The sequence below is a fragment of the Poecilia formosa genome, unplaced genomic scaffold (assembly GCF_000485575.1).
Source record: "Poecilia formosa unplaced genomic scaffold, Poecilia_formosa-5.1.2 Scaffold201, whole genome shotgun sequence".
In the NCBI taxonomy this organism is placed as follows: domain Eukaryota; kingdom Metazoa; phylum Chordata; class Actinopteri; order Cyprinodontiformes; family Poeciliidae; genus Poecilia; species Poecilia formosa.
The window spans coordinates 290,502-301,219 of record NW_006800140.1 but is presented as its reverse complement, the minus strand read 5'-3'; the positions used below and the strand labels follow the sequence as shown (position 1 = coordinate 301,219).

Genomic DNA, 10,718 nt, shown 5'->3' with positions numbered 1-10,718 from the left:
TGTTATTAATAAGTGATCGCTGTGGTTGATTAGATACCGCTGCTTTTAGCTAAGCTAGGTTAATTCGCTAATTTAAACACCTGCTCTGTTGATGATCTGTCAGAGTTGGTGTTTGGGTCGCCTTTTCTTATTTTTTAACTGAAACAAAACTCACCAAATTCTGCAGCACGTCTACATGTTAAGGTTGTCAAAGTCAAGCTAGCATAGCTAAACTACTCCTATTTTTTTTTTCTTAATTAAGTTTTTTCCTTACTTTTTTATCTTGTAGTAATGTTGACAATTAGTATCAAAGCACTGCGTCCCTTTTTGTTTTATAGTTTTATAGTGCATTATGTTGACATTAGCTAAAAGTTAGCAGCTTTTTGCCCTCCAGCAGGAAGACCTTGCTAGCCTAAAGATTATGACTAGTTAGGCTAAGTAAATATTTAAATACCAAGCTAAATATTAAGATCTGAGCTAAATATTTAGTTTGGAAAACACATGTTTAGTTTGGAAAATGAATATTTACTTCGGAACTAAGTATTTAGATTACAAACTAAATATTTAATTTGGAGCTAAATTCTTAATTTTTAAGCTAAATATTTAGTTTGTGAATTAAATATTTCATTTTGAACCTATATTTGTAAATGTATGGATAACATTAAGAAAATATGATGAAAACTTAACACCCGTTTATTTTCTCTTATAATAGGCTAAATAAAACCCAAAATATTGCTGCTAATTGTTTACAGTGTAACTTTACAAACAGAACCCCATCCCAGTGAAATCTGCATGTTCAATAAGTCCAGTTCAAATCATCTAATGCAATCATTCCAGAATGCAAAGAAACTAAAGAATAACAAAACTGAGGAATAAAAATATGTTTCCTTTGAGGGATAAAACGTTTTCAGGTGATTAATAACAGACCTACGCAGATGTTCCCACCATCACCTGAACCCAGAGTGAGCGTCCCGCTCCAGATCCGGCGCCAAGCGGCCCGTCGCTCCCGCGTTGCTCTCCGTTCAGTGATAACCACCATAATGAGATTTTGCCATTAAGGAAGAAAAGAATGAAAAGGAGCCCATCCATCTGTACGGCTCACCATGGAAAAGGGCTGAATGCTATCAAGGCAGAATTAAATCTTTGAATTAGACCCTCTTTGTGCCAGTGAATACCTCATGACATATTAATTTTAAAAACCCTCAATTTAATCATGAATTTTTCTCTAATGTCCGCCGCTTCTGTTGGGCCAAAATAAAAAAAGAAACAACTGTTTATGTAAATAAGAGCGTGCATGTTTACTTGATGGGGGAAAGCAAGGCCCTGAGCAGAGAGTGGAGCTTAGCGCGGGCTGCCAAAGGGACCGCTCACCATCAACTTCAGTCTTATTAAACTGATTACCAACTCCAGCTAATTAATCAGAGACAGCGCCCTTTCTTGTTATGCGGGGAGGGAGCGCTGCGCTCCCATCTGCTCCCCCCCTTCCCCCCTTTTGCTTTTTCCCGCTTTGATTGAAGTAGGGGAATTGGTAATTTTCATGCATCATCTGGGCCGGCAGGATGGGAGGACAAGTAGTAATTACGTTAAACAAACAAAACCAAGATTGCTTGAGAAGCTACCTCTTTATTTAAGCTGCAGGAATCAGAAAGCAGGTTGAGAGCAAAACGGTTTCAAAACCGCCTGTTTGGTTTGCAAACGTCACGAAGTTCAACACGGAAGAGGGAAACCAGAGAAAGACTAAATATCCAGGATAATGGTTCAGAAAATAATCGATTAGAGAGATAATCACAATTCCTAGTCCTGGGAATCAGTTCAAAATGCTCAAAAATTGACATGAAGATGTGTTTTAGTTGTATTTAAGAAAAAGCTAAGCTTACCTAATATTGGTAATTTAAGTTACACAGTTTTATGTACAAATCTATTTTTGTTTAATATAAACTGATGCCGTATCAAACCTCTACAGAGATGTTATGTGTTATTGCTTACGTTTGGACATTTTGAGCATGTGCACAACACTGGATGGCAAAAATCTGATTCTTATAGCCGCAGTAGAACAACTACGTTAGCAAAGCTTGAGATGAAGGTATTATCAATTTAATGCAGTGCGCCACAGCAAAGGGAAAAACAACGCAGAAAAACTCTACTGGTGATCTGCCTTTTTTGTATTTCTTAACCAAAACAACAAATTCTGCAGCTCATCTTAATGGTAAAATTGTCAAAGTCAAGCTAGCATAGCTGACATACCTCCCTCTATTTATTTTCTAATTAAAACTTTTTCCAGACCTTGTTATCTAGTTGTACTGTTGACAATTAGTAGCAAAGCACTGCATCCCTTTTCCTTTCATAAATCAGGCGTACAGTTAAGATTTAGCGTGGTATGTTGACAACTTGACAGCTACCACCAAAGCTAGTCATCGTCAGCGAGCAGCAGGGAGACGGGGAACTAACATGTGTGATGTGACGTTGCAATAATTAAGAACAAACAAAAATGTTGTGAATTGCCACAAGTCTATAAATACAGTCGATGATGTATGAGGCTGAGATTTGGACTGGAGTTTTTTTTTGGAGTTGTTCTGGTTTTACGTTGTTGTTGTTTTGTTTTTTTTGCCTTAAAACTGTCAGTCAGATCTGGCAACCCGGACCCAAACCCTCCCACCTGTATCTGTTACGCCAAAAGACGAAGGAGCGTCAGGAGAGGCTCATTCAGAGAAAACCTTTGTTCTGTTTGAGGACCGTCGCTGTTAGAACAGGTACATACCGGCTTTGTTTTGTTAGCTGGTAGTAAACACAGAGCCTCAAACAGACCTTAATTAGACATTCATTAAGTCAGTCCATGCATGTAGAGAGCCAAGGTGTTTAGTTCCTGCTCCGCACTAAGCCTTTCTCCCCGAGTGCTAAACCGCGCCTCCAGTTAGCTTCTTCCTCAGTCTTTGCTGCTCAACACATTTTACAGGATTGTCTGTTAGTTTTTTCCCACTACTGCATATTTTATTACTTGTACTAACTGAGTAGAGCTGCATGAAGCTGGTAATTGTTCTGATCTTTGTTTCTGTCCACTGGTTTTGAGATACTATATAAAATATCACATATGCTTTTTTCGCATTAGTTGTTTTTCTGTTGACTATATAATTTCACAATTTGCCATTTTGACAGTAAATTTGCTCAATGACAACACGCCCATTTAGAAAAACTTGGTTTTGTTACACAGTTTTAGATTAGGTTGTTTTTTGGCCATATTGAAATTGGTTTGCCTGGCAAAACTGTAATGGAAACACTTCTTTTTTCCCATCACATGATCAACAACCAAATGTTACTACAGGCAAAAACAACAAAGAAGACAACAGGAAGTAGTTGGAGGATGATGATTTTTATAACTTATCATGAGTACAAACCTATTTATGTGTGATTTTAATTGCATTTCTTATTTAATAGAAACACTGCGATTGTGAAATTGTGTTTTCTTCGACATTATCGGAATATTGACAACATTTTGCACACATTTGTAATGGAAACGCAGCAATTTATCTCCTCTGGCTTCTCCCAGATCTAAATAGAAACAACCAATCAGAGCTGGGAGGCGGGACTTAGAGCTGTCAATCATCCTTTGCTCTCTTCTACTGCAGCTAGCAGAGCCTGTCATGAATGCTAAGGCTAGTTGGAGGATTAATGGTTTCCTGTAACGGTGAGTTGTTTCTCCAACATTAGCACATTTAGCAGTTAGTACATGAGGATGATTGACAGCACCAAGCCCCTCCTCCTGGCTCTGATTGTTTTTTTTGGTGCATTTGTTCAGAAGACAATAGTATCTAAAGGACAAGGTGGAGGAGATCGATTTTTTCACAAATTATGTTTCATATTTTACTGTAACAACATGATGACAGATTTAATATGTAAATATGTTTTTTTATAAAAGTTCAGCTTTAAGAGGAGTTACGGTTTTTTGGTTTTGTTACAGAATTTGAATCAGTCGATGCTAAAATTGAAGAGTTCAGTTTTTTTTATCTTAAATTAAATATATTATGTTTTTGTACAACTTTGGGTTAATTACAGCTTGAATGTGTTTTTCTTTCAGAAGATCGCCTATTTTAGGTCTTTAGTTAATCGATTTCTGAATTAGCTGGCAATTATTTAATCGATTAATCATGATTAATCAATTGAGTCATATTTGGATGATTCTGGTGGAAAAGTGAAATATTGAATCAGGACTGGTGTATTTGGAGTTGCAGCTCAGCTTCCTGCTGTTCTGTCTGATTGTTGCGTCTTTTGTTTTAGCCTCTCTAATGCACACGTCGTTTTTTCCTCCTCTCCAATCTCACCAGATGCCAACTGTAACTGCTGCCCTATTGCTCCTAATTACTGCGTGATTAAAGAGTGAAATACGGGATTCTACCAGCGATTTGTGTTTTTTTTCTTTCCAAGGAGTCAGAAATTAATCCCCTTTGGATCTCACAGAATCATTTAAGGATTCTCCTTGTTCTGTTTATCAAATAAACCAAGTAATTAGAGACTTTAGATAAGTCGGCTGAATTGATGCCCGCCCAGTGTCTTCCCCAGCTAGTGTTGCTCTGCTAATGTGCCGCATTATACTTGTCCAATAACAATGCCCTTTGTGTTTGCGAGGCGGGTAATTACGCCGGGGAGCCTCCTTGACCTTGGTAAGCGCGTCTATCTTGCTGCTGGATCAGCGAACGGCGTTTCTTAACCTACAGAGATCCATCACCGGGGGTTTACCCGCCTTCCCTCTGAGTAACTCACTGCATGACAGTGCAGCATGCAACAGCGCAGCGATGAAACGGCGTAATCCTCCACTCACTTGTTGTAGTTCCACTGCATTTTTATATGTTATGACCTTTTTATGGCGACTGAAAGGGGGAATCTGATCTCACTGCTTTATTTTTATGCCAGTTTGGTTTAAAAAAGAAATTCAGATCTTGGGAATTTAACAGAAACTAATTTTGCTGGACGATAAATCGTCCCAGAAGTCATAACGATAAATGATAATATTGTTGTTTTGAGACAATTTTTGAGTAATATAATGGTTTTGAATTCTCAAAAAGTCAATAAATTTTAAGTTCTAATGAACATTAAACACGATAAATATACAAAATAAATAATTTAAACAAAACAACAGAAGCAACACATAAAATAAATTCTGAAATCTGTAAACAAAAAGAGACCAAAACACCAAACTGAAGATTTTTATAATCTTCAGTCTGGAGAGAAACGATAAATTATGCAAATAGAGATTATTGACGTCTTTTTAATTTATCATGCAATTATTATTATTATTATTTGTTATTATCATTGTTTATTTTTTATTTTTGTTTTTTTTAATTCACCATCTAGTGCGTATAATACAAACATTACAGACTAACAAAACGAGATATTGATCTATAAAATAAATTACTGGATAAGAGAACAAACAACAGAAACAAAAATTTAATAAACAACCAAAAAGTGACCAAGAAAGGATTAAAATAAACACATTCAGGACAAAACACGTAACCAAACAAAAATAATGAAATTGTTTAACATATGTGGGTGAGGATGTTTCTCCCTATAATCTTGGCAGTTAGTTTCTGATTTGCTTTATTATTTTCCTTTTCTCTAAAATATTTTGGCTAACCTAAAGAGTCACAGATATTTTGGGTAGAAGTGGCAAAGAGGGAGAGAGAACAAAAACAAAATAAAGTATATACCAGAACGAAGAATAACTAGCTAAATAAATAAAGTATAACTAAAGAACAGTTTCTGAGATCTTATTGTTTGTTTCTAATCATAATATCTTGCGATTAACAGATTTATTGCGCCAGGCCTCGCCGCTCCACGTTGGAGCTGCTTCGCTCTGCCCCCCGCCCTCTGCAGCTGAACATTTCTGCTGTTGCATCAGAGTTTCCCACACTGCACCTGCAGCAAGCGTCCGGTCCCAGACCTCAAACGGGCGCTTTGAAGCCGAGCGGGAACCGGCGTTTTAACTGACTCCATCTTGTCCAGATGAAAGCGGGGAGAGCGTCAGGTTTTCACAAACACAGATCAGGCAGGTGACGTCTTCGGGGCTCTTCGCAACACTTTGGGTTTTATTTTCACTTCTTGCTGTGTGAGTAATGGGGCCCGGAGCCTGAAGGGGCCCCAAATCCAACAACACAAATTAGAAGACGCTTAATGTTTTTCACAAATGCTCCTGAAACAATGTTGACAAAAACATAAACAAAAGGAACCAGTGGCAACTTCTTCATGTTTTAAAAGGCAACACTGTAATTTATTTTACTCTATTTGTCATTAAAGCTGCAGTATGTAACTTTTATTTAAAATATATATTTTTTTACATATTTGTTAAAATTATTTTCATGTCATGACATTATGACATTAAACAGCACAAAGTGCAGAAAAACAACACTCAGTCAGAAACGGCCAATCAGAGCCAGGAGGAGGGTCTTGGTGCTGTCAATCACTCTCATGCTCACCGCTTCCCACCTCACTCTCTGCTACGCTAAAGCTAGTTCACCACTACATAGCCTGTTAGGCTAATGCTGCCAGTGGACAAACAGCAGATGAACAGTTTTCCGGTAACAGTTGTTGCTCTGCCGTTAGCACATTTAGCAGTGCATTCACGAGATTGATTGACATCGCTGAGACACTCCTCCTACGTCTGACTGATTAATCTACCTCAATAATATCTACATCTCCAGGTTTCATACCAGGATTGTTCTGCCGCGGCAGCGTCGCTGTGCACAGCAGGTAAACATGCTCAGAGTTTCTGGACGTAAACAGTGGCCTGCCAGAGGTCCACTAAACGTCCCAACACGTTAAAGGAAGAATAAGAAGAAGGTCACCTTTAAGGTAGCAAATGTTTGTGCGTCAGAAGTGAAAAGGTCAGTAAAATTCAAACAAATTTGCTAAAGTTCAAAACGTTTTCACTCTTGCACACTGATCAGCAATCAGTGTGCAGTGTGTTTGTTGATCATCAGTATTTGGTTTTGTATTTTTCTGCCGTTCTTTTCCTCCTTCCCGTTTCCTCTAATCAGATCAGGAGTTTCTGTCTGGATTATGTCATGAAGGGTCTTTGCAGTTCTGACCGCTGTTGCTGTTTCTACTCATCATTTTCAAAGTTATGTTTAACACCTCACTGCCCGTCTCTCCGCCTTGCTTTACATTACACCGCAGCAGGAAGAGAGAGAGACAAACAGTGTTAATCTCTTGTTTGCTGGAAGTCCATTACAAAGGAGTAAAGCAGTTTTTTTTCTTCGGCAGCACTGCAAACACTCAAAATTCAGCATTGTCCATTACCTCTTAAACACAGCTGATAACAGGCATCATTAATTAAACCGTGGGAGTAAGTGGGGTTACGTAAATTGAAATTAATAATCGGACCTAAACAGAAATAGAATGAGCGTTTCCCAATTGTTTCCTCACAAACTCCCAAAACATAGATTAGAGGAGGTTTGGCTCCTTGCTTCCCTTGCGAGGTTTCCACCAATCCAAGGGAAAGGTTTAGTCATGGAGCGCTCCTTTAATTTGTTTGCCACGTTTTGTACGTGTTCTCAGAAAAAAAAAGATCAAGTAGGCATTTAATTACTTTAAGAAAATAAATCACTTCCCTCTGCTGCTGCCACGTCTGCTGCACATAAGCTGCAAGAGAAAAAAGAAAAACTCACCCACTGTCTTAGGACTTCAGGTTGAAGTTTATGTAGCAAAACATAAATAAAACAGAGACAAATTTCTGACTGAAACTTTATAAGAAAATCAAACAGATATGCAGAACATACAGATTATCCCAGTAAGTCAGAATATCATTAACAGTTTATTTTAATAATTCATATTAGGAAGAATAATATTACAACAACAAACAAAGAAAACATTTGTTTGTTATAAGACCAATAAAAACTATATTTTTAATACATTAATTTAATATTCTGATCTGAAAAATTCATGGGAAAGACTTTTTGTTGCCAGCTGCGTTTCCGTTGACCATGTAAGCCCAAAGATTCAATTCAAATTCAGCTCAGAAGTACTTTATTGATCCCAAAGGAAAAATTAATAAAATGTAATCCACCCTGTTGCTATGGTTATGCATCATAGCAAAATAGCAAAGTATGAAAAATATTCTTAAAAATCTGTCCAACTACACAGCATCCAAAACAAGAAGAAACTGTTATCCAAGAAAAGCAATTTTAGAAAAAAAACTCTCTAAAGCAAATCAAAAACTGAATTAGTAAAAGCATTTCAGTAGCTGTGTTTTCATTACCCATGAAAAATACGCAATTTGAAATTATAAAAATAAATTTGCTTAATGGAAACACCCCAATTAAAAAAAAACACTTCTTTTTTTATGAAAAGTTCTGGCACTTAATGAGGTGTTTTAGTTGTGTTTTTTTGGCTCTAGGGGCCTTTATTTGATAGTTAATTGACAGGAAAGTGGGTAATGAGAGAAGGGGAAGACATGCAGTAAAGGTCGCCAGGCCTGGAATCGAACCTGCGACAGCCGCATCAAGGACTAAGGCTGCGTTCACACTGCAGCCTGAAGTGACTCAATTCCAATTTTTTTGACGTAATGTGACCTGTATCCGATCTTTTCATGGCAGTGTGAACAGCACAGGTCAGATTCTTTTTCGAATGTGACCCATATCCGATACGTATCCGATTCAAATGCGACCGATACTCAACAAATCTCAATATTCTGCGTCCTGATACGCGCAAGTGGGAAGAAAAACAACAACCATGACGGATTATATGAGGATTAAGTCATTAATATGCTGCTCCGGCCGGACAACAACTTCAAAAATGTAAGCTAAGCTCCACCGTTAGCCTCCATGTTTACTTCCGCAAACACTGAGCACTTCTTCTTTTTATGGCGGTTGGCAGAACACTGAGAACGCTGACGCTATGGCGCCCTCTACTGCGCATGCGGGACACTTTCAGGTCATTTGCCCGTTCAGACTGCAGAACGCATACAGGTCGCATTTACTGGCGACCTGTATGCGTGGAATTGAGTCACTTCTGTATGTGGGTTGTGCTTAAACCCTGCGCCACCACTGCACACCTGCGTTTTGTTTTTAAAGTGTGGTTGAAAAAGGCGCAGAAATGGGAAGCAATGGAAACGGAGCTTCAGCCAAGTAGTGAGTTTAACGACTGAAATGAAGTGAAAAAATGATTTATTTTGAGCAAGTAAATGTCAGAGAAAGAATAAAATAATTAAGAAGAGAACAACAAAAACAACTCGTATCAAAAATAAAAAAACCTGCACAGTGGATATTAATGTATAAAAAAACCATAATCATTAAAACTATCAGGAAAAAACATTGAAAATAAATCACTTTGTGTAATTCATATTGACTTTTGGTTTGATTTGAATTAAAATGATTAAACTCTAACGTCATGTCTAATTATAGCGCAACAGGGGATTCCTGGGTAAATGCGGAGCAGCAGGTAGAAATCAGAGCTAGCATGTTGTGTTTTGTGCTGACATTGTGTGTCGCTCTCAGTGGATTTCCGTTCGCCTGAGTGGAGATGCCGCCGCCTGTAGCTCGGTTGTCAGGGAGAATCAAGTTCTGACATGCCCGTCGACATCTGACAGCTAAAAGGTTTCAGCATTTCCATTTCACAAACAAAAAGATCATTTAATCACATTTAAAGCTCGTGTTTTATTGGTAAAGGAAAAATGTCAAATCAGCGACTTTGGGGGGGGGAAATTCACTGATTAGTCCTGATAATCAAAATCTGACGGGAATCCTCAAAAGGTCCAGAAGGTGACGGCGAGTCCCTAATGTGCAGATAATTGAGCATTGGGTTGGACAAACGTCTGCCAGAAGTCACAGTTGAAATCCATATGGCTGGGAGATAATTGGCACGCGCAGGCCCGGGCTTGACGTGAGCAGATCCATAACAGCCTGTGGGCGGCAGCCATGATGGAGGGTCGGGGTCGCGCGCCGGTCACCGCCTCACTCCGCTGTCCAGGAGTTCACCGGGAGGATTTCATTATTCTGCTGTGTCATTAGAGAAACTTCTCACTGAAGCCGGCGACCTCTGCTTAATCCAGGGGAGTCCAAAACTTTTGGGCCAAAATCATCGAGTCAAAAGTTTTCACGGGTCAAGAAAATAGAAAAATTTAAAAACAAAAACACCGTCCGGTTTTTTTTGTTTTGTTTTTACTTACGATGTTATTCATCATACATCCAAAACTTAAAAAATGATTTTTGTGTGTTTTCCGTATTAAAAGGAAGACATTTAGTTTTCTAATTATTTTGAGTTCAATTGAACAAATTTATTCTCAAAACTTCTTTTAAAATGTTTTCTATATTTAGCCAAGTTTCTAAATAAAATAAAAGCTGTTTTGTGCAGCAAAGTCAGCTTTTCAGTAAAAGTTTCTGAATATTGAAGTTTTAATATAAACATACTAATAGTTTGTGTTTTGCTTAACATTTTCTATTGCAAGAAAATTGTGTCAGTAACTATTTTTACCCAGATTACAAATAAAAAGTCTCAGTTTCCATCATCCACCTGAGCTGGATACGTCAAATTGGTATCATTTTCAAACTGTAGTTGGAGGCCGAACAAATTCAATCCCAAGACCACAGATGGCACCCGGGCCACACTTTGGGTACCCATGGCCTAATCTGTCGTCCAGGTTTTAGGTTCCAGAGAATGCATGATGGTGTTTTCATAAGCGGAAGAGGCAGTTTTTATGGATGTAATGTTTCCAAAAACTAAAAAATTAAGCTAACTGCTACACAACAGTAGAA

The 10,718-nt window shown here is 38.1% G+C and overlaps 1 long non-coding RNA gene across 1 annotated transcript in view; it reads left to right on the top strand.

The window, feature by feature from the left end:
* Positions 1-5,720: 5,720 nt before the first annotated feature.
* LOC107838009 (uncharacterized) overlaps positions 5,721-10,718 on the top strand; it is a 13,775-nt gene continuing 8,777 nt past the window's right edge. The window contains exon 1 of the long non-coding RNA XR_001664058.1: positions 5,721-6,020. This is a non-coding gene — a long non-coding RNA (uncharacterized LOC107838009). The remainder of the gene's footprint in view (positions 6,021-10,718) is intronic.